We start from the raw sequence: 23564 nt of genomic DNA, 5'->3' as shown, positions 1-23564 counted from the left end.
GTAAATTAATTGTACACTTTATTTAATAAGGATTAACTTCTTTATCACACAAGATGACTCTGATGACTCTCCCAGATTTCTAAGAATCTGATATTTACTACTTTTTTTTCTTATTTCCTCCCTCTGTTCTTTCTTCCTTCCTCCTTTTTTTCCTTTTATTATTTACTTTATGCTTATCATATGGTACTTCCGAATCTCCTTAGTTAGGTATGTATCTTGTCCAAGTTTTACTTTTTTTATTTTTACCTAATCTGAAAGTTATAATCTAATAAATCAGATAAATGTCTTATTAATTGTTTTGGCTAAATAGTTATGTTTAATTTATATCAGTATGCTACTGTTATTCTTTGTGCTTGTTATGTATACATCCTTGAGACGGTCTTGATTTTCTATCTTGGGCAAAATGAATTAGTTCTTACCTTCCATACCCCGACTCCCTTTCATATTTGAAAAGTAACTATTTAATTTTAAATCCTACTTATAGCTATTTTTAGGTTTTAAAAAATAATCAGTGGTTTTCTCTATTACCATTTTTTTTCTTTTTAATAATGATTATTAACATTTATTTAAACATATAGATGCCTGAGGTTTGCCAAATATTTTTTTGAAAAAGAAAAAACATGAAAGAAGGCTTTCCCCATTAGATATCAAAGGTTATTAAAAAGTGCAATAAATTGAAAAATGCAGTTCTGTTGCAGAATATAAATCTGGCCAGTGGGAAAGGGGAATAAATTAAGAAACTGCCTCAGGAATTCAAGAAAATTCAGTAGATGAAAAAGTTAGCATCTCAAGTAGGAGGAGAAATGATGGATTATTCAATGAATGATGTGGAGGAAGATAATTATATATTTGGAAAATGTAAAGTTAAGTCTAGGCCCTATTCTAGCAACATATATCTTAATGGGAAAAGACAAACTGACAAATAAGGTCATTTCAGGTCTTTCTAAGAAAATAAAGGAAACTAACAGGGTGGAGAGTGTTTTGCAGGGTAGAAATGGTGGTGAACTTTAAAAGGATGATGCAAAAAACTTTTCAAGGAGAAATATCTAGGAATAAGACATGTAAAATTTAGGGAAGCTCATTTTAGGTCAAGGGCTTAGCAACTGTAAAGGCCCTGGGGTAGAAATGGGCACAGCAGGTTAGCATCACTACAGCTTAGAGAAAAAAGGTTAAAATCAGATTAAAACAAGAGCAATTATTTTTAAGACAAATTGGCAAATTTTATTTAATAGCTATCTAGCTTTGCAAATGTATGGGGAAGTAATCACTGATATATATTCTTATCTAGACTGTAGGTTGATAAAAATCTATTTGGAGAGTGATAGCTGTATCCATCAAATTATGGAAATGTATCTTTGTACCCAGTAGTTCCTCTTCTAACATTTATCTGACAGAAAAATTCACACAAATAAGCAAGAGTATATTGGCTGCAGTGTTTGTAATAGCAAATGATGGAGACAAACATGTCATAATACAAACCACAATGACAAAATACAGGGCAGCTGTTAAAATAATCAGAGATCTTCTAATTTACTGACCTGGAAATCTTCCCACAATACATTTGTCATTGTTGTTGCTTTGCTTGCTTTATTTAAAATAATTGTATACAATGTAATTTTAAGTGGGAAAAATTACAGAAAGAGCATAGTATAATCAATTGTTATTTAAAATATAACTTATTTTTCTTATACATAAATGTACATGCAATGCTGCATATTTATGTATAAAATAAAAATAAATTTTATTTATTTATTTAGATTTCCTGAATTTATGGGCAGGGGCGCCTGGGAATCTAACATCACCATGTGCTATCATAAATACACTTATAAGTTTTCTCTTTCATATCTGGGGGTTATTGCTATTATTTCCATGTCTGGGTACTGCCTGCTATCAGAATTCTCCTCTCAGGTTCTGAAGTGAAGGGCTGACCCATGTGCATTTCTCATTGTCAGTTCACCTCCCACCAACCTGAGGTGTGGGGGAAGGAAGGCATGTTAGTATGTGGAAAGTCTGCATGCACTATGCTCTTTCTTCTCCCAAGAATCGGTTTTTCTGTAACTGAGTTTCATTAGAACACTCCTCAAAGTACATTATTATCGTCAAATAAAATGACTTTAGGAAAAAAGCAAAACAGCCCACATCTTAGAGTTTTATGACTACCACTCACCCCCATGACCAGATTTCATCCTTCCCCTCTCGAGTGAATAAGATGTATTTCTGAAATTCTGGAAAACTCATCTTTCTCTAAATCTGCGTTTAAAGTGGTTGTTCTTTCATGAAGAGAAAAAGCAGAACATTAGTGTATACATTTGTGATTCCCTTTTGGGTTGTGGAGTAAGATTTCATTTACTGCTTAATGGCAATGTACATTCAAAACATTCTTAAGTGACTGGATGAGAATGAAACAAAGCTTTATGCTCAGAATGTGAACTGTCAGCCTCTCAGAATGGGCAACTCCCAACCTCCACTCTTGGGTCAGTTCCTTCTATTCAAAAAACAGCACAGTGCCATAAGTACCCCATCCATTTTTCTCATCAGATATTTTTTACTTGCAGGTAAATGACAATTGGTTTTATTGACTCAATCTACAATGAACCAAGTAGACAGGTGTCTGATTTTTGAATAGTTTTATTCAAGGCAAACAGGAGATGTATTATACCCCAATGTCCCACCAGTTAAAATGTCCTATTTGCTTCTATGTCAAGGATCTTCATAACTTACTTCCTATTATGTATTGTTCATAGGTTCCTAGTATATCTATTTCCATTCTGTTAAACTTATTTCTAAGTTCTGCAAGCACCCCCTTCACATATCACCATTTCTATGTCTTTGTTCACGTGTTTCATCACAGCCAAGAAGCTTGTCTTTTCCTCCTTCACTTAAAGAAATCCCTCCTATCATTCAACATTCTGCTCCATTCTTATCTCTGTTTTGAAGCATTCCTCACACCTTTATTTATCTTCCTTCATGATAATTTCTGCAGCACTCATATTTTTTGTACCATATTATCCCAACACCTAATTATATGTTGTCACATTATGCTATATCAACTTTGCTTTTAAGACTGTGAGTTATACCCATGCACAGATAATACGCTTCTTTTGAATTACCTACAAAAAGAGGCATATGGCAAGCACTTATTGATAAATAGCAGGAAGATTAACTGATTACTTAATTCATTACAGGAAATGACTCCTCCTCTTCAAGTGTGGCTATAGCAGTGACTACACTGGTATAGACAGGTACATCAGATTATTCATAATAGCCAGAAGGTGGAAGCAGCCCAAGTATCCATCAACAGACTAGCAAATAAAAAAAGTGTGGTATATACATGCAATGGAATAATAATGAGCATTAAAATTAATAAAATTATAATATATGCTATAAAAGGGTTGAATCTTAAAAACACAATAAAAAAAATAAGCCAGGCACAAAGGGGCTGCTATTTTATGATTTCCCTTATGTGAAGTAGTTAGCATAGTCAAACTTCTATAGACAGAAAGCAGAATAAAGATTAGTACAGGTTGGAGAATGAGGGAATGAGGAATTATTACTTAATGGGTTTAAGTTTGGTATGCTAAAACATTCTGGAAATGGATAGTTGTGATCATTGCACAACATTATAAACATACTAAATGCCATGGACTTGTACACTTAAAGTGGTTAAAACAGTTAATTTTATGCTATGTATATTTTACCACAATATAAAAGAAAATACTTCCTTTTTAAAACGCTTTTGTTTTAGAGATTCCATAGGTCTAAATTTGATATACCTTTTTGTTTATTTTTTGTTGGTTTTGTTCAGAACTATTTTATAGGAAACATCCATTTGTATTTGAATATTTTAGGTTTCCACACAGTAAAATCTCAGTCTTTAAATGTACTCAGTCTTTAAATCTCCTCCTTTAAATGTGCTCACTAGGAAACCTCTATTATATTGTCTCCTCTACGCTGCTGCTTAAAACTCTACTGCCTCCTAACCACACACTCCAAATGTCCAGTTTTAACAGAGTGGCTATGTGATACACACGTAAACCAATCAGACTTTTATCATAATTAGGAATCTGAGTATGTTACAAATGATATTAGACCCTTTCTGGACTGCTGTTACTTCATAAAATAGATGTTTCTGCTTCATTTGATCAACCTTTTATAGATTTTACTATACTTCCTCATTTTAATCTGATCTCACTGTTTATAGTCAGCTGTGAGTTTTTTGTAATCAATTATTTTTATTCCAACAAGCCTTCTTTTCTGTAATTGTCTAATTAATCCAGAATTGGATCTTCCATGACTCAACAAAGACAAGTCTCTTCAAATTACATTGCCTAACAATCTGAGCAACAACTTTATGTTACCTATTTCTTTGTTTCTCAAGTAAACATCCATCAGTCATTCTCAGGTAGCATTTATCATTCTAGATAGCTCTACTATTTTCTCCTTACCTCAGATATGTCTCTTCAATGACTGGCTAATGGTTATTCCTTCTTCATAGAATCTTTTAGACTTCTGTCCATTTTCTGGTGGAGGGGGGGAAATAGAGTCAATGCTTTTTTATCATATTCAATGTACTTATTTTATTTTCCATTGTTAAATACTATTTTAAATATTATAGCATTAGCAAAACTGATTATAAGGCCAAACTTGTTACATAAACAAATTTGACTTTAGCTATATTGCTGTTTATTTATCCATAGTATTAATTTTGAAATCCCATTAACTTAATATGACTCTAAGGAGTAACTATTAAGAAAATACATGCTGCTAGTAAAAATATGTTAGAGCTAATTTCAATAAACAAAAAGTTTTATTGTGACAGGAAACCCCGTTATCATCAGCCAAAGATACATAAAGTAAGAGGGGACATGGAGAGGAAGGAAGGAGAAAAAGTTCCAGTAAAAAAAAAAAAATCAGCCCTAACAAATTAAACAATGCAGTAAAAAAAATCAGTAAGTTTGTGTTGTTAAGTCTATGATTCATAGAATTGACCCCAAAGGCTCTTGAATCATAGTGGGAAGATAAAATAATGGAACCAGAGGTCCACCCTTCATAATTGCTATGGGGTTCCCAAAAGCAACCTGTGAGTCTAGGAATAGGAGGGGCTTTGTCAAGGTGTTAAGTATTTGGGTGCCATCATGGAAGGTGACTAAGATTGGATATGTGTGGGGGATAGAAAGCCCAAGAAGTAGGGAGAGCTACAACTCTGTGGGGCCAGTGGCAAATGGACTGAAAGTGACTAGAAGAACACTGAGCTATTAGGAAGGACTGAATTGATACTGAATAGAGTAACGCGGATATAGTCAGTTGGCAGTGCAGACAGCCCGTGGATGGTTTTGAAGACCAGTCTGTATGTAAACAGTGGAGGCCGCGCTGTGGAAGAACCATTTTAGGAAGTCAAATCTGGTAACAATATGCAAAATGTTCTGGAAGGAGAGAGACCATAGGGAAGAAAAGGGAGAAAGAGTAAAACTAATAATGAAGACAGGTTGTGTCCTCATGACCATGACTTTCCAGTGGGGTAAGATAGGTTAAGGAGGGCATATCAACTTCCTGCTGTGGGGATGTGAGGTTTCATAAGCATTTCATTGATTTTTAGAGAGAGAGGGATAGAGAGATAGAAACATCAATGAGAGAGAAACATCATCGATTGGTTGCCTCCTGCATGACCGCCACTGGAGATAGAGTCAACATGAAGATGTAAATTTTCTATTTTGTTGCTTAAATTTCTCATTTAATTGCTTTATCTGTTTTGGTCCATTAGCTTCTATTTGAGAATATAGCTTTTATGACAAATTAAATTCTAGGGTTTTATTTTGACATCTGAGTTAATTTTTAATTCTAAATTTTCCATTTTACAACATACTTCTATGTGCCCTGACCAGGAATTGAACCAGTGATCTGTTTCCTGGGTCAACCCTTCAACTGCTGAGCCACACCATCCAGGCATATGGGGGATTTTTTTAAAAGCTTAAGATCCTCCCAATGGATAGAGCATCGGGCTGCGGACTGAAGGGTCCCAGGGTCGATTCTGGCCAACGGCACATGCCTGGGTTGTGGGCTCAATCTCCAGTGGAGGACATGCAGGAGGCAGCCAATCAATGGTTCTCTCTCATCACTGATGTTTCTATCTCTCTATCCCTCTCCCTTCCTCTCTGAAATCAATAAAAAATATATATATCTTAAAAAATGTTAAGATCCACTGATAAGATAATGCTTTGAGTTTTTCTTGTTTATTTTTTGCTAGTTTGCTCTTTATAAGCATGAAAGAAAATAACAAACATTACAAATAATTCTTTGAAATTATAATACATATTTATGATTAAGTCAAAGAAACATTATGTAAAAACAATAATAACTTAATAGTTAACCTCTAATGAATGTTTACTATATACTAGCTAATGCTCTAAGTTCTTCTCTGTGAAATCTTTTTAATCAGCACAAAAATCTCCATAAGACCGGTACTATGGATGGAAAAAAAAATTAACAGAGAGAATAACTTTGTAGAAAATCTCAGAGCTAGAACCTGATAGAATCAGGATGAGAACCTGGGCAGTCTGCCTCTGAGCCCATGCTGGTAACCACCAGGGAATGTGGCCAAAAAAAGCAATAATCAAAGAAATCGAACACTAAACCTCAAAACATAGTTACTCTGCTACACATATATCAGACCTCTAATACTAGTTAATAATGCTGTGTTGTGTAGTTTAAATTTGCTGAGAGGGTAGCTTTTAGTTAATCCTCACCTGAGGATATATTTTTCCCCATTTATTTTTAGAAAGAGTGAAAGGGGGCAGGGGAGAAAGAGAGAGAGAGAGAGAGAGAGAGAGAGAGAGAGAGAGAGAGAGATGTGAAAGAGACACATCTATCGGTTGCCTCCTACACATGCTCTGACTCAGGCTGGGATTAGGTACATGCAACCAGGTACATGCCCTTGACCAGGAGTCAAACTGACCCTTTGGTCTGTGGGCTGGCACCCTAAACACTGAGCAAAACCAGGAGGGCTGAGAGGGTAGATTTTAAATGTTCTCACCATAAAAAAAAAAAAAAAGTCACTATGTGAGGGAATGGGGTGATGGATATGTTCATTAGTTTGGGTGTACTCATTATTTCACAATGTATACTTACATCAAAACATCAAGTTTAACACCTTAATTATATACAGTTTCTATAAAAGGGAAGGTAAGAAAACATAGTCACTCTATTAATCAATAACAATAACCGTGATAATCAGGATGCTATGGAGTCTTTAAGGACTGCTTTTACCACTATTATTTTATACTAGAGGCCTGGTGCATGAAATTCATGCACAGGTAGGGTCCCTAGGCCTGGCTGGTGATCAAGGCCTATTGGGGCCTTTCTGCTGCCAGCTGGGGCCTTCCTTCATTCTGCACCGCCCCTCATGGTCAGTGCACGTCATAGCAAGTGATCGAACTCCTGGTCTCCCAGTCTGAACTCCTGAGGGGACACTTTGCATATTAGCCTTTTATATACAGAGATAGTTCTCATCATTTTACAGGATAAACTAAGGCACAGAGAGGTTATTTGAGAGAATATTCTAGAAGTGCTGGATTTAAGCTTGAGCATTTTTCAGGGGCCTGATACTCTTTCACTTTACATAGCACACACACAATTATCACTAAAATTTAGCTTGTAACAGAAAAAAAAGTAAAATGTCCCCAAAGGAAAGTCACCAGCAATCAAAACTGAGGGGAATGTCAAAACTAACAAATAGCACCTGCAGAAAATTAATAAATTGGGTACTTTTAATGCTTTATTATTTTAAATTATAGCACCACTAGCTGAGCTGAAAAGTTTTTTTCATGGTTATTGTATCTTTAAAAATATGAATTCCATCTCAACTGCCTCTTTAAATAAGATTAATTCATAGCATTTTTCATTTAATTGCTTTATCTGTTTTGGTCCATTAGCTTCTATTCGAGAATATAGCTTTTATGATAAATTAAATTCTAGGGTTTTATTTTGACATCTAAGTTAATTTTTAATTCTGCAAAAAGTTCTTCCCTGTGCAGTTTAGTTCTTTCAGAAGTGCTGGAAAAAATGATATTTGGAGCATTGTAAGTTATCCATGAAATAGGTATTTCACAGCCAACCTGCCTACGCTTTCTTAGACCTGAGCCTCTCCAATGAAAAACCTGTTCAAAAGATGTTTGTGTATTAGCTTTTCCTAAGATTTCCAAAGAGAGATTTCATTAGAGGAAGTTGCCTGGCTGTGGGAATGGAATTAAATCCCCATGCTGTCTTCACTTGAGTAGCTGAAAAGTCATGTGAGCCATATGGGTTATTCCCTGTAAATGAGTCTAGGTTTGGCCATGAAATCAGAACCTCTCTAAGAATTACAGGGATTTAAAATTAATATAGGGCCGAAACCGGTTTAGCTCAGTGGATGGAGCATCAGCCTGAGGACTGAAAGGTCCCAGGTTCGATTCCAGTCAAGGGCACGTACCTTGGTTGTGGGCACATCCCCAGTGGGGGGTGTGCAGGAGGCAGCTGGTCGATGTTTCTCTCTCATCGATGTTTCTAACTCTCTATCCCTCTCCCTTCCTCTCTGTAAAAAAATCAATAAAATATATTTAAAAAATTAATATAGGAATTAGGGATGACACAACATGTAAGAAGAGCAGGAAGAATAGAAGGTCAGGATGGCTGTAGTCCCAACAATGGCAAAACTGACATTGGTGACTTCAGGCTGAGAAACTGCTTCAATTCCCAAGTTTAGAGAAAGATTCTACCACGGTCCCAATCTACTTCATCAGAGTGGGCTCACGGATGAGTTTGAGACGCCACTACATTTGGTTTTATGACTTTCCAAAAATAATGTTCTCTACTCTCTTACTTTCTAAATCTGGAGCTAAACAGAAAAGGTTATTCTGAGAAATGTAGTTGCTGGCTTTACCTTATCAATGCAGATGGAATTTAAGGTTTGTGATGGTAACACCCAACTGATCATAACATAGCTCTTGCTATGAGGCACAGAATGAATATGATAGAGTTCAATACTCTTCTATGTCTTTAAGAGAGACATTCTCTTAAAGTATAATGCTATATTAAAAATCAACCTACTCATTTTCAGGTTGAAAATCTATCAAGTAGCTGACATTGTGGTAGGCACAAAATCAAATCATGGTCTGATTTTTTTTTTTAAGTTCTGCCTAGGTATTTGACACAATTTTTTTTGAAATATAATGATTTCTGGGGCACTTTAATAATTTGTTGGAATAAGGAACCTGGTTATTTCAAATCAAGATACAGAAATTTTAAGACATTTGAAATCATAATTGTTCTGCACTTTTAAGACATATGGTAGGTATTAACCTGGGGGAAGCAAAAGGAGAAAAATTCCACTACTTATAATTGGATTATTTGAACTTGAACAGCTCATGGGAAGTTGAGCCTTCCAGAGAATGCCACTTTATGCCTCAAAACAGTTTTGTTTTATGGTTCTGAATATGTATAGTTCTCTACAGTAACCATTTGTCTCCAGAATGTCTTTGCTGACAAGTAGTCCACAAGTCTTTGGAGGCAGAACTAAGACATCATCTATTCTCCCTAACAAAATGTTAGGAAGATGGTAGAGACTCAAGTGAACTGTGTGGAATTAGTATTTATAGTAATTCAAACAAGATATCCCCAGAGGATATTGAGGATGCATGCATGTGGCCTTTAGGAAGGTGTCTCTTCCAAGACACCTCACAGAGCAACATTTATTTTCTTGGTAAGTTTTCCACAATGGCTCAGCTTGTGGCCCTTATCCTTGTAGCCTCAGTAACCTGGCTTGGTCAGCACATTGTGACTGCACCCATCTTTCTCAAACATATTCACTTCAATCAAACTTGCGACTGAGGAATAAACCCAGGATTCCAGCTTATTTGTTTACTGTAAACAATATATTTCTATTGGGAGAATAAATTCTATCTCATAGGAAATGAAACATGCTAAGTTTATAGGACCAATTCTTTTCTTCATTGAAGGAAGGCATATGTGGAAAACCAGATAATAAAAATTGGTGAATATTCAATTCAGAAAAAATGGAATTAATAGCAGACTGTGATCAGAATAGGCTTGTCAATAGGACAAGAGCTCATGGAGTCTATTGAGTATCACCTTTGGGATCCATTTCCACAGGACCAACTTGTCAAAAGGATCAGAAAACCCAAAACCCTTTATCTAAAGTCCTTTTTCCTCTGAGCAGTGTCTTGGAGAGCACTACCAATATATGTCCATGTGATTCTTATTTTAGTACTGTATTACTCCATGGCTGACCCAATTCCTCACAATTTCTATGTTCTTTCAGGTCCCGGGCAATGGTTGCAAACCTAGGAAAGAGTCTGTCTCCTTCAGGATCACTTAATCTCCCTGATCTAGTCCACATGTATAGATTTTGCCATTTAACTCTTAGTGGGCATTCTTATTTTCCTCACAAGCAAATTCCCTAGCACCTTAATATTTGCTACAATGCTCATATCCATCATTTATCAAGAGTTACATTTTGTGTCAGATGTCATTTATATCTTGCCATGTGAGGTGAACCATTTACACCCTTTGTTAATGAGTTCCCCCACTGTGAGATTGGGTGATGCCATTCCATAAAATCTATTTCATTTATTTATGTGCCTACTCTTTTCATGAAATTTGATCAAAAGAAACCTGTTCTCACAGACACTGCCATTACCCAGAGTCCTTGCACAGAATCCCCCAGTCAGGACACCTGACCTACCTTTACCACTAAGTTTCCTTAACTAAGTTTGCTATCAATTGAATGTTTACATTCCTCCCAAAATTCAAATGTTGAAGCCCTGACCCCCTCCCCACTTCAGTGTGATGGTATCAGGAGGTAGAGTCTTTGGAAGATGATTGGGTTTAGAGTAAATGGTGGGATTAGTACCTTTATAAGAAGAAAGCACAAAACTTTCTTTTCTTACACCCTACTTCCAAAAGAGAATATAGCAAGAAGGCAATGGGCCATCTGAAGACCAGGAACAGGGTCTTCACAAAACTGAATAGGCCAGAACCTTAATCTTGGACTTCCCAGCCTCCAGAACTGTGAGAAATAAATACCTATTATTACATCCACCCAGTCTCTCATATTTTGTAATAGCAGGCCGAGCTAAGACAAAGTTTTTAAGGAAACCACAGGCATCAATGCCAAGGGACTACAGATGACTGAAATAGAACCCAGCACTAAATCTTCTATTGTGTATCCTGGTTATTTAACTTGACACAATCATTAGAATGTCTGCTAATAAGCCTTGGTTTCTTCTTCCAATTGAATAATTTATCATCTATTTTTTTATTCTTTGTAACCTTTTCCAAGAATGATTCTATCATTTTTCTAACTGCAAATTGTCCGAGTTCCAGAATTAAAAGAAATAGGTCTTAATTATATTTCCTCTGCCAAGTTTTACTTCACATCCACTTACTTAACTCACAGTTTTCTTTTTGTCAGCCTCCATCCTCCAACCCTCACCCCATATAGCCTGTTTCTTTCTATTTCTTCATTTAATTTTCTGGGGTGCTTTGATCCTTCTCTGGTGCACTCCAGTCATCACAGGAAGGATGGAAGCAGGGTGGGGATTAGACCAAATTCCAGTGACAAGCACTGTTCTCCAGTCAGAGCAGGGGCACTGGAGCCAGAGGGATGCTATGTGCAGGCAAACATCGAGATAGCTGTCATGGCCTTGCTCAGAACTCATTGCTTTACATGGAAGTCAGCTTAAAACATTCTTTCAGATCGATTTATTCAAAAGTGTTTAAGGTTGAGCTGAGTTTATTACCACAGATGTGGTGGGACCCTTACAATTGAGTATAATGTTTCATCAGATACAATACCAAATACACTCTTGGTGTCTGTTGACAGGGATATGGGGGTCTTTTATGGCAAAGCAGAGATTGGGGAAGAAAGTTTGATGGAAAAACTGTTTTCATAATACTCCAAGGGGATTCAAGTTTATGAAGATTTTAAATCTTTTCTCTTGGCTTGAATTATCTTTTTTTTTTTTCCTTTTTGCCCATCCCTGTCTCCAAAGAAAGCAATAAGCCTGTCAAAGGAGGAATTAATTAAGCAAATCAATCAGTCAGTTTTATTAAGGAATTACAAAGCCCAAGTGGAGCATTAATTATTCAGATAATGGGACATCTCTGAGCCGTTCTTTTCAATTATTGATAAGCTGCTATCTATCATTCAAACTGCTTTAGTGCCGATTCAGTTGTGAATGAAGCCAGGTCATTCAGCCAGAACATATGCTAGTGATGAGCACTGCTGGGAGGATGGAGTAAAAAAGTGGGCGGGGCTCTGTTTCCCCAGCCTGAGTGCACACAGTAACCATGATGAGGCCAGGACCCGCCACCCTGCAGGCATCTCAGTGAAAGGAGTGTGGTGTTAGGCACTGAGACAATGACATGGGAGTTTCTTTTTCTCTACCACACCTGGATTTCTCCTTGGCCTTATAAGACCAGCTAAAGAAAGTAGCATTTCTAGTAAAGCTGATGACATTGTTTAACAACTAAAAGAAAAAAAAAAAAAAACGCCCTTCATTTTACAACTAGAAGAATTTTAGATTTTTTTTTTCTCTCTAGCATCAGGAAGAGAAAAAGTTTCGTTCAACTTCAGATTTATTTTTTAATACCATTGGTTTAATGTTTATATGTGAACTTACATGAATAGACATAAAGGTGTAAGAGTAAAAGTTTTGCTCAACTCTTTTTTGATTTGTGTCAGGAGTTTAATCTTCCTTTTATTAATGATTTATTGAGTATCTACTATGCGCTGAATCCTGACAACGCCAACACGGAGACCTCAGGTATTCATGGTACTTTGATAAGGCATTTACTAAGAAAAAAAAATTTTTTTTAATCAGACAAGGCATCAGTCCCCCAATAGCACTAGTTTCAACTTTGGGATATATCATATTTAGGATAAAAGGAAGTAAAGAAGACATAAAACTTGGCCTTTCCTTTATTCTAGCTTAAATTTCTTGGTAGAGCAGTGGCATTTTTTTTTGAAAGCTTTGTTCTCTGGGTTTTACGTTCCTCACTTCACTTTTTATCAAAAAAGTTAAGGGCAAAGTAGTTTTGGTATTTGAATGCCTTTCAAAGCTAATTATATGTCAAAAGCTGGATCCACAAATATTACAAACATAACCTCCTGATAAGACAAACTTGAATCAATTGCTTACTATTAGGAACATCACCTACAAGAGTTTTGGCAGTGTCTTGAGGGAGAAGATAATGTAAAAATTTATTGACTTCAGGCACGTCTTTTAAAGTTGGGATTGGATTGGGATTGAGTAAGGATTATAAAACAATAGTCAAGGATTGATGGAAACAGGAAAGTGAGTATTCTGAGTCAAGAGTTGAATTTTAGATCATAGACTGTTGATTATTTCCATTGAAAAGCTGAATCTTTCAGGGAAATCTTGTAATAAACAATAAAAACACTTGCCTAGGCACTGCACTTTTGGAAGAATTAGGTCATGCTAATGAAGACCGAGTAATAGCAAAGACAGGTTAACAAAGACAGAGAAATGGCACAGTCATGTTAGCATAGAAAATAATGTGTGGGTTTCATTCTCAGTGCCCAGGCTATGTGTGGAGATTCAGTTCTCATTTGTCACTATAGTATCTGTCAGTATTAAGGTAACTCTTCAGTTTTCTGATTACTTTATACATTTGCTTTGGAATTTTATTAATTACCTCTAGATCATGCTCATTTATTCCACTTAGTGACAATGAGGACATTGGCACTTGGCAGGGCTGAGTTTGAATCCACACTGTACCTATTCCTAACAATGTGACTTAAGTTGAGTTACTTCATCTCTCTGAGCCTCAGTTTGTTTATCTTCAAAACTGGAATACTTGCCTCAAAGAATAGTAGCCCAAATTAAGATAGCAGGATTTCACAGTCTTAAGATCTCTTTTTGTCAATACTTTATATGTGCATTCTTACTATGCTTTCTGTCCTTACGCCTTTGAGGTTTGTCTAAGTCCTCATTTCTAGACACTAATTTGCCTGAGAATTTGGCTAAATTCTCACTTTGCCCTCTCAAGTCTCACTGTATTTCCAAGACACTGACAATGTTTTATGAACATCAAATGTACTTTGGGTTCATTCTTCTGCTATTTATGCAGCCTCAAGCATGGTAAACTGGAAAGAGCACTGGTGTTTAAGTCAGAAGTTCTTAACTTAATCCTTCACTCAGCTACTAGCTCTCCCTATGACCTTGGGCTACGACAGCCATGCTCCAGTTTGGCTCAGTTAGACCTTTAATACTAAATTAAACCCTGCTGAGCGTCTGGTCTTTGAAGCACTTCTCCAAAGAGCCATGCACTCATCCAAGCAATTTGGCCAAGAATTTTATGGCGTTTTCTGACATATCTCTATGAAAGTTTTGGACTTCTCAGAGCATTGTTTAAAAACCACTGCCATGAAACCATGGCATTGACTTAATGAAATTCATTTATTTGTCTATCCATTCACTTATTCCATGAATATTTACTGTCAATGACTAAGTGCCAAGCTTGATAGGAAGTCAATAACAATGATCCTAGGAATTAAAGATAATTATTTATTTGCCTTAGAAGTCTTATGATTCTTAAGTCCTCAAAATGAAAACAAAGATTTTTGCCCTCTCCACACCGCCCCTAAGCACACACAGAGACATACTCAATCACCTTCCATAGATGCCAGTGAATCCACACTGTACCATTTCCTAACAATGTGACTTAAGTTGAGTTACTATATCTTATGTCTTTCTCAATCAGGCGAGTTATTTCACACATCCATCCAAATCTGCACTACTTTTTTTTTTGTTTTGTTTTATTAGAAGAGCGCCCTTCCAGTGGCACTTAGACATGGCCTTGCCCGCAAGGTCTTTCTCGATTTATTTCAGCTGTATTATTTCTCTCACCAGCCATCTCAGAGCACATTGCAGCCCCTGTCCTTTCTCCACCATTCCTCCATCTCATTTATTTTTTAGTATTTTCTCAACAGTTCTTCCAGACGCTCTCATTAAGCACTGGGCTAATTAGCCTCCTGTTTCTGAGCAGTGGAACAGGGGTGAGCCAGGGCCCTGCAGGAGGGCTCCCACACTCGGTGGGAGGAAAGCAGTCCTGCTCCTCACCTCACACACCTGCACCCTCTCACAACTGGACCTGCCACTACTCAGCAAGGTTGTTCTTTGTTGTTGTTGTTTATAAGCGTCTGCTCTTTTTCCCAGAAAGGATACACTGCAGCCCCAATCATCCTCACTCACTGACAATACCAGTGATTAAAATCTCTCAGTCCCCAGAGCACAAGCCCTCTATTAACTTTGCAGACATGTTTTCTATGCTACAGACCCAGCAGGCACTTAGCAGATCCTCTCGGAGATGCACTGGTTCATGGCTAAGAGCAGCAGATACAGCCAACATCTCAGAAAGCCGTGCACTGAATCGAGAGTGAGGGATCAGTGGGCTGCCCTGGAAATGTGAAGTGTCTAAAGGGCATCTCACCCTAACACAGCTTTCCTCCCCAATTTCAAATCCAAGCCAAAGTTTGTTTGAATCTCTTCTCCTAGATCCTAGCCTAGCAAACTTTTTTGGGTCAGTTATTATGACAAGTATTTAGGTCTGAGTCCCACCGTTATAAGAAGAAAAGTAGTAAAATAAAACTCTCTCCCTGACCCATTAGCTGTATAGCTAAAACATGAATCTCATATTTTATCCAGCCCTGGCTGAGTCTGTCTAGGTTGAGATAATTGATGAGCTACTTTTCATTCATCTATCTTTGACATCCCCTGGAAAAACTTCATACAATAATAACATTGTAAGTTAATAGATGCTTTCTAAGTCTCCTTGCTTGCTCTAAAGAACAGTAATGTTATCACTTTATAGTTAGCAAAACACCAGCTTATTTATTCCTCAATCAGGTGAAAGTGTTAACATCATCTGGGATTTAGGATGACTTGACCACAGTCATCCAAATAACAATGAAAAAGATTAAAACAAAAAGATCATCAAATTCCAAATCCTAGGTTCTTATTCTTATATGAAGCTTTATTCTTCCTTCTCACATCCTTAAGATACTGTTTTAAATGTCATATATTCTGTTTTTAGTACAATTTCAATTGGCTGCCATGTCCCACCCAATGCAAGAATTCCTGTTTTTGCCAGATGGCCAGTCAATTTTCTGGCTGCTTCCAATGTGGACAACCCACGAGATGAGTCTAAGTTATCATGGCAGTACTGTACATTGTCTAATGTGAGTCTGAAAATAACAACCAAAAATTACCCATGGACATGATATTAATTTTATAAATAGGAAAATTGAGCTCCTTAATTTTGTGTCTTTCTCAACTGTTCCTCATGAGATGGCCACTTTTCTGTCCCTCATGGTTTCTCTCATTCTATCCTTTGGAATGAAGGGTAGGATAAGAGAGTCCAAAATTAAAACATCTTGACTCTGCTCCTCTCCTTCTCTACTACCTCCAGCACATGGGTAAATAGTCCTTGCTGTCCACACTGAATCTTCTGGCCTTTGTTAATCAAGTAGAAGGGACTGTCCCTGTTTCTTTGGGTGTTTGCGCCAAAGAAGGTGTCAGAACTTTTATGTCCAAAGCCACACAAGCTTAAGCAAGTGATAGAATTGTGTGCCTGCTGCAGTGACTTTATTTTTCTGTAACATTAACAAGGGGACGACTTTACTGCTTAATCTCAAGGGGGTTGAATGGTTGCTCAGGCCTCCCAGTTTTGCTTCGATGTTTATTCCCTCCAAGCCCAAACGTCACCCTCTCATCTCCACATTACATAGCCCTCTTCTATGGCCATCCTCTCCTTAGGATCCTTCCCCACTTCCCGAAGCATAGCACAGAAATGTTCAAGGCCTAAATCTATTTACTCACCTGATAATTTTCTCTGTGATAGATGTCAAAGTTATTCTTCACTCAGTTTCTGACAAGAGGAGGATAAAACTTAATTTTCACTATTGATGAGGAGTTACTTGAGAAGTGATATGTATGAGAAATTAATATTTTTTCTACTTACATACTTTGCTTTAATCACAGGTGAAACAGTAAAGCGAATATTGTTATGATGTAAAAGCATCACCTGCTCTGGTTGCATCTCCAGGCTTTCCCAGCTACACCTTTGATGATGGGGAGGAGGTTCAGATCTCATCTCTTGAAATCCTTCGCAGAACAAAGGAAATAAGATTTTTATCACTGGAGAAGAGTGGAGCACGGGCTCCAGGCAGGGTTTCCTATCTCTATTCCTCCTATGTGACTCTGTGAAAGTCACTAACCCCAACCTGGCCTCGGACATCTCACGGGTCAATTAAAAAGACAAACTAACATGATTTCAGAATTTCTTCTGGCAATAAAATTCTACAATTTTACTTCAGAAGGTAGTCTCTTCCATTGCTGAATAACTCATAGTATGAGAGAAAGTGTTTTTTTCATTGAGCCAAAGTTCACTCACTCTCTACCAATTGATACCAACTATGCTGCTCTCCCTTCTCCCTCCTCACACAGCAGTTCCTCGAGTGCTTGGGGGTAGTTTCCACTTTCCCTGAAGTTACCTCTTCCCCAGGCTAATTATTTTTCTCAGCAGTGTACATGACTTGGTCTTAACACTTTATATTTGCATCTTGAATAGCTTTGATATAGCCATTAAAATATACTATGGCTTTGGGGCTGGACCTTTTTTACAGAAAGCATAATTACAACCTATGGACTGCTTTGATTTTTATGTAACATTATTTTTCCTTCCAGACAATATTTTTTCCTGATGAGATTAAAAGTACTAAGAGCTACCATCAATCAATGCTATGGAATCTCTGAATTCCTGGGACCTCCGTTTCTCCCCAATCCACATGCTTGTCCCAGACTCTTTGAGTAGGACTGTATAGGAGACCAACCTCTGGGCGTCTGTGCTGACAGCTTAAAAAAAGAGCTATATAAGGAGGTATCTCTGGGAATTTACAAAAATGGTAATCTCATCTTTGAGTGAAATCATAAATAGCTAGTCAATGATGAAAGTGGAATTAAACCTCATACCTGTCTGACTCCAAACCCCAACCTTTAACCATTAAACTAGTGAAGAGGGAAAAGGGGTTCATAATGGAACATGAAAATAAATTTGAAAGTAGTATAGCAATATCTCTGACTCCAGCTTAAACTAAGTAAATAAAATCATTCCAGTTCAAACTGAAAGACTAAGGAAGGATTAAGCAGGTGATTCATAGTGAACCAGTGTGTGTGTGTGTGTGTGTGTGTGTGTGTGTGTGTGTCCATGTGTGTCCGCGTTTTAATTTAATCCTCATCCGGAGATATGTTTTTGATTGATTGATTCTAGAGAGAGAGAGAGAAAGAAACATTGAAAGCTCGCCTCTCATATGTGCCCTGACTGGGGATCAAACCCATAACCTGGGCATGTGCCCTGACTGACAACCCTTCAGTGCATAAGACGACACTCTAACCAGCCGAGCCACATTGGCCAGGGTAGAGATGTTTTTTATTGTGATGAAGACAGAAGAGTAAGAACATATAGTAACTTTGAGCAAGCCTAAGGGCAGTTTCTGGCTGAGTGATAGGAACATGTATGTGGAGTGACCCTGCAGATCAATATCTTGCTTTTTCTTCCACCTTGCTGGGTGCTCCTTCTCAGGCACCTTCTCCATCTCCTGAAATTTAAATGTCTGACTGTCTAGCATTCTGCACTTAATCTTCAGTTCACTGTTTGTAAAATTTCTCTCTACGTATCCTGCAGTCCAAGTTGAAATCAGCCTTCTGGTCTAAAATCATGGAGGTCAAAATTTGGGAGATATACAGCCTATACTTCCCATCAGTCAACCATTGGCTCATATTTTTTCTCTCTTGCTCTTAAAACTCCAATTCTTAATTTGCTACCTTTTATGAAAATTCAGCTATATTTCAGAGAATAACATAAACTAGGTTTCAGTTATCAGTACATTGGTGTGAATTTATGTACCCAGGACCTTCCTTAAGGTAAGAGAGTATGGTGACAGATGGCTCAGCCAATGTGTAAAGCATGACCTCAGATGTGTGGTTCTCTTAATGGGATGCCCTCAGAAAACCAGGGTGCAGCAGAGGGGAGATATGAGGAGAAGAGAAGCAGGTTATGGGGCTAGGAGGAAGCTAGGAATGTGAACTCTGAGTAGATACTGTGCTAAGCATTCTCTGGAGCAGCAGTCACCAACCTTTTGGACCTCAAGGACCACAAGTGGTCTGTGGACCACCGGTTGGTAACCACTGCTCTGGAGTGTTCCTACCTTGATCATCACAAAAATTCAGCCACATATTTTTATCCATACACAATATATTACAGAAAACATTCTCAGAGAGGTTAGGTAATATACCCCATATTGCTGAACCAATGCATGGTGATACAGATACTAATTGGAAACTGTTTTTCTCTAAACTTCATCCTCTTTCTCATCTATTAGCCAGCCTTCCTAATAGGAGCAATGCTTAGCTCCTATTAGAGTGATATTTCAAGTGGACTCGACATCTCTTAGATGATAAGAAATGATGCTGAGTAAACTTTTATATTATTGTTCCCTCATTGTATCTAGCCAACCCATCTTTGGTAAATTGTGAAGCCAGAACAGCTTGTTGATAAGGTTTCCACCTTTTTGCTTTTCCTTCTATTTCTGGTGCCACAGTCACAATTCTTTCCTTCTCATAAGTCCACATTTAACTCCCTTCTCAATGGTTTGGTTTTCTATTCCTTCCCATCAACTTCCCCCTAAATTTTAGATACCCCCTGGACTCAGAAGCTGTGGGGACATTTGACAATCACTGCCATAGTGAATGACAGTTTCTGATAAGAGTGTGACATATTTTTCAAATGTGCTGGATTAAAAAAAATGCCTGAGAATCACTTGTTTAATAGGAGAAGCTTCTAAAGAAAATTTTGTATTTTAAAAGGGATTCTAACATAAAACAAAAGGAATAAAGCTTAAGAAGCAAGTTTTCAGGCACATGTCATTGGAAAAGGTGAGGGGGTCACGTTGGCATTCAAGATACCTGAGATCATGCTACAAAGGGATGAGGTTAGTGCTTGGGTTCAATTTGAATTTTTAAATTTATATTTTCTTGAATCATAGGAAATTAGACTTATTTTCAAAGCCTCTAGACATTGTTTCCTAAAGAGCAAAAGATAGGTCTTCATTTCCTCCTCCACGTGGAGCCCAACCCCAGAACCCTGACCACTGCCTCCACTCTCTAGCACAGGCAGTTGTGTTTGGAAGAGTCGCAGCAAATGTTTAACCCCAAATTTCCATGCCACTTCCCTTACTTTGTTCTCAATCATGCACTTGACCCATATCTGTAGTGGTGTTGAATATTTTTTTCTTCAATAATTTATTTCCCAGCGAGCATGATTCTGGCAGCAAGCCACATTAGGATTGTCTGTGACTGGCACATACCAAGCCCCTTGGGACTCTAATCTGCACGGAGGGGAAGATCACTCTGGAGCTTCAATCATGATTTGGCAATTTGACATTGGACAAGTTATTTAACCTTTCTGGGATTTAATTTCCTCATCTCTAAAATAGAAGAACAGTGCCTTGAGAACATGCCACATCACATATGTCCCTGCGGATAGAATTTTCTAACTTTCCACAGGTGGCTCACCAAATAAAAATTTTTTTTTGTGTTAGCCTCAACCTTCTACTTTGGACACATAAGAAGTCTAACAAAAGCATTCCTTCACCATCTCATGATATTATATGGCTTTTTTATGAACCAAAAAGCCTCTCACAGACCATTTTTAATCAAGCTGCAGGTACAAAGTTGTGCAACATTTACATTGTGGATGTTAAAACCAACCTTGCTCTGTTTGGATTTGACCCAAAAATTCTAAACATGACTTGTACTGATGTGCTTTGTTATATAATCCAGCAGAAATCTCTCTTGAAAAAAACTTTCATTAAATACCAGCATCCCAACAAACTAAACAAGTAATTGAAGATTATGACTTTGAAAGTCTTGCTCAGAACACTAAACATTATAACCATCTCATTTCTCCCCAGCAGAGTGTGAAGACTGTGAAAGTGAGCACCCCAGGGGGGCATGGCCTGGTCCAGATGACAACTTGGCTGACCACAAGGATGTAAAAATTCTACTCTTCCCCAATGCTGAATCTCATTCACTTCAAGGCACTACCTTTGTACAATCAATTAAGTTTTGTCTTGACATATAGAGTAACTTGGGATATATATTATGAAATCTTTGATATAATAAAGAATACCCCATGGGGATACAAATAATTCTGGAGTTTATTCTTAGTGAAATTTATTTTTTTCAAGAATAATTATACTGCTTTCTTCTTCACAAAGATTACTGTAATTTTCCATTCTTTAAAATAGATCCAATGAAATAAATCATTATTTTTCTCAAAGAAGAAGTAAAAATAATAATAGCAGCTAGCCCATAGAGTTGAGGATTAAATAGAGTAGTAATATAATAAAAAGAGCTATTTATAGCACCTAGCACATATTGTACACTCAATTAATGTTAGGTATTAATAAAATCCACACTTCTTAACTTAGCATTTTTCCTATCACAAGATTCAGCAAGTCCCTCATCAAGAAGATCCCTTTTATTACAGCATTGAGAAGAACATTTTCAGAAGTCCTTTGTCCCAATATTTGCTTACTGTAAAACTAAATAAAAATTAAAAGTCATTATAAATGTTGTGAAACAACCTCAGAAGGCCTTTGGCCAGCAGGATAGAATTACCTTTCAAGGTATAAGCCAAATTATCAGGGTCATAGATACCAAATATCTGACCCAACTCCAAGTGTAAGACAAAGAAACAATTCTAGGCTCTATAAGGACATTTTCACCAGTGAGATTCACTCACTCTGAACCAGCAGGCTCATCCTAACATGTAGATATGTTTGTATTTTTATTTTTAGAGAAAGAAGAAGGGAGGGAGAGAGGAAGAGAGAAACATTGATTGGTTACCTGCCATACACATTCCAACTGGGGATCAAACCCACAACCTAGGTATGTGCGCTGACTGGGAATCAAACCCACAACCACTTGGTATACCAAGCAATGCTCCAACCAAATAAGCCCCCCTGCCAGGGCTAGATTGTGCTGACTATTACAATATGTGAATGAAGCCACCACAATTAAAAGTACCTCATGCATTAGGGAAAGAACTAGCCAGTATAGTTTCACTCTCACCTGACTACCCCAATTTTGTAAGAGCTTAACCTGGAAAATTCTCTGTCATGCTATCTATGCTACCTGACAGCCTGTCCCTCAGGAATGAAAGCAATCTAATAATCGCATCACACTACGGTGTTAAGAACACTGTGTATTAGCTTTATTAGAAGGCGTTGCCTTTTAAAAGAGAAGTCTGGACAGCTCTGTGGTTAATCAAAACCAGTGAAGATTGATATACTTTCAGAGATCTGTAAGTGAGATATTTAAAGATAGGAAAGCACTTGGCATTCATCAGCTCATATCACTTAAATGACTCCTCTAAAAGATAAAGCATCTTTGTAGCTACTTATTCATTTACAAGAAGTATTTATGAGAACCTAGTATTGTCAAGTTATAAAGCTATGGTGATAAGCAAAGAAAGCAAGGTAGGCATTCCACAATAGATGAAAGAATTGCTGTGAGTACAAAGTGTAATGAGAACAGGTCATTGGGACCTGAAGAAGTTTGGGGATTCAGGGAAGCTTTACTTGAAGATTTCTTACTAAGTTGTAGAAGAAATTACATATGAAAGCAAGTTTGAAAAAACACTGAAACAAAAAGAGTAACACATCAAGGCCCTATGTGAGATGTGTGCCATCTATGAGACACTGACTGAGAGGTGATTGGTTTGATTAGAACACACTGTGAGGGAAGGGGAGCAACAAAGCTTACCAGGTAGGCAACATACAGAGCCCCCTTAGGATCTATCCTATCTAATAAAAGAGTAATATGCAAATTAACCTTCACTCCACGACAAAAAATGGCGGCCCCCATAGCCACAAGATGGCGGCGCCCAGTCCTCTAAGCCCCGCCAGAGTCCCAGCAGAGTAAGCGGCCTGGCAGAATGCTGCCCATAGGCCCTCCTGAACCTTAATAAAAAACAAAAACAAATTCACTCCCCATGAAGTGATCCCATTCCAGCCCCAGCCTGGGGTCTCAGCCTGGGAGGGGTGCGCAGCCCCACAGAACGATCCCGCCCCAGCCCCAGCCTGGGGTCTCAGCCTGGGAGGGCCACGGAGACCCACGGAGTGATCCCGCCCCAGCCCCAGCCTGGGGTCTCAGCCTGGGAGGGGCGCACAGCCCCATGGAGTGATCCCGCCCAGCCCCAGCCTGGGGTCTCAGCCTGGGAGGGGCCTGTGGCCCCAGGGAGCGATCCCGTCCCAGTCCCAGCCTGGGGTCTCAGCCACTGAGTCACACCAGCCAGGCAGATATGGAGGAATCTTAAATGTTTCTTTTTATATATATATTTGATGGATGTTTTACAGAGAGGAAGGGTAAGGGATAGAGAGCTAGAAACACCTATGAGAGAGAAATATCAATCATATGCCTTCTACA

This window comes from Plecotus auritus (genome assembly GCF_963455305.1).
Source record: "Plecotus auritus genome assembly, chromosome: 8".
NCBI lineage: Eukaryota > Metazoa > Chordata > Mammalia > Chiroptera > Vespertilionidae > Plecotus > Plecotus auritus.
This window is presented reverse-complemented; position numbering follows the sequence as displayed.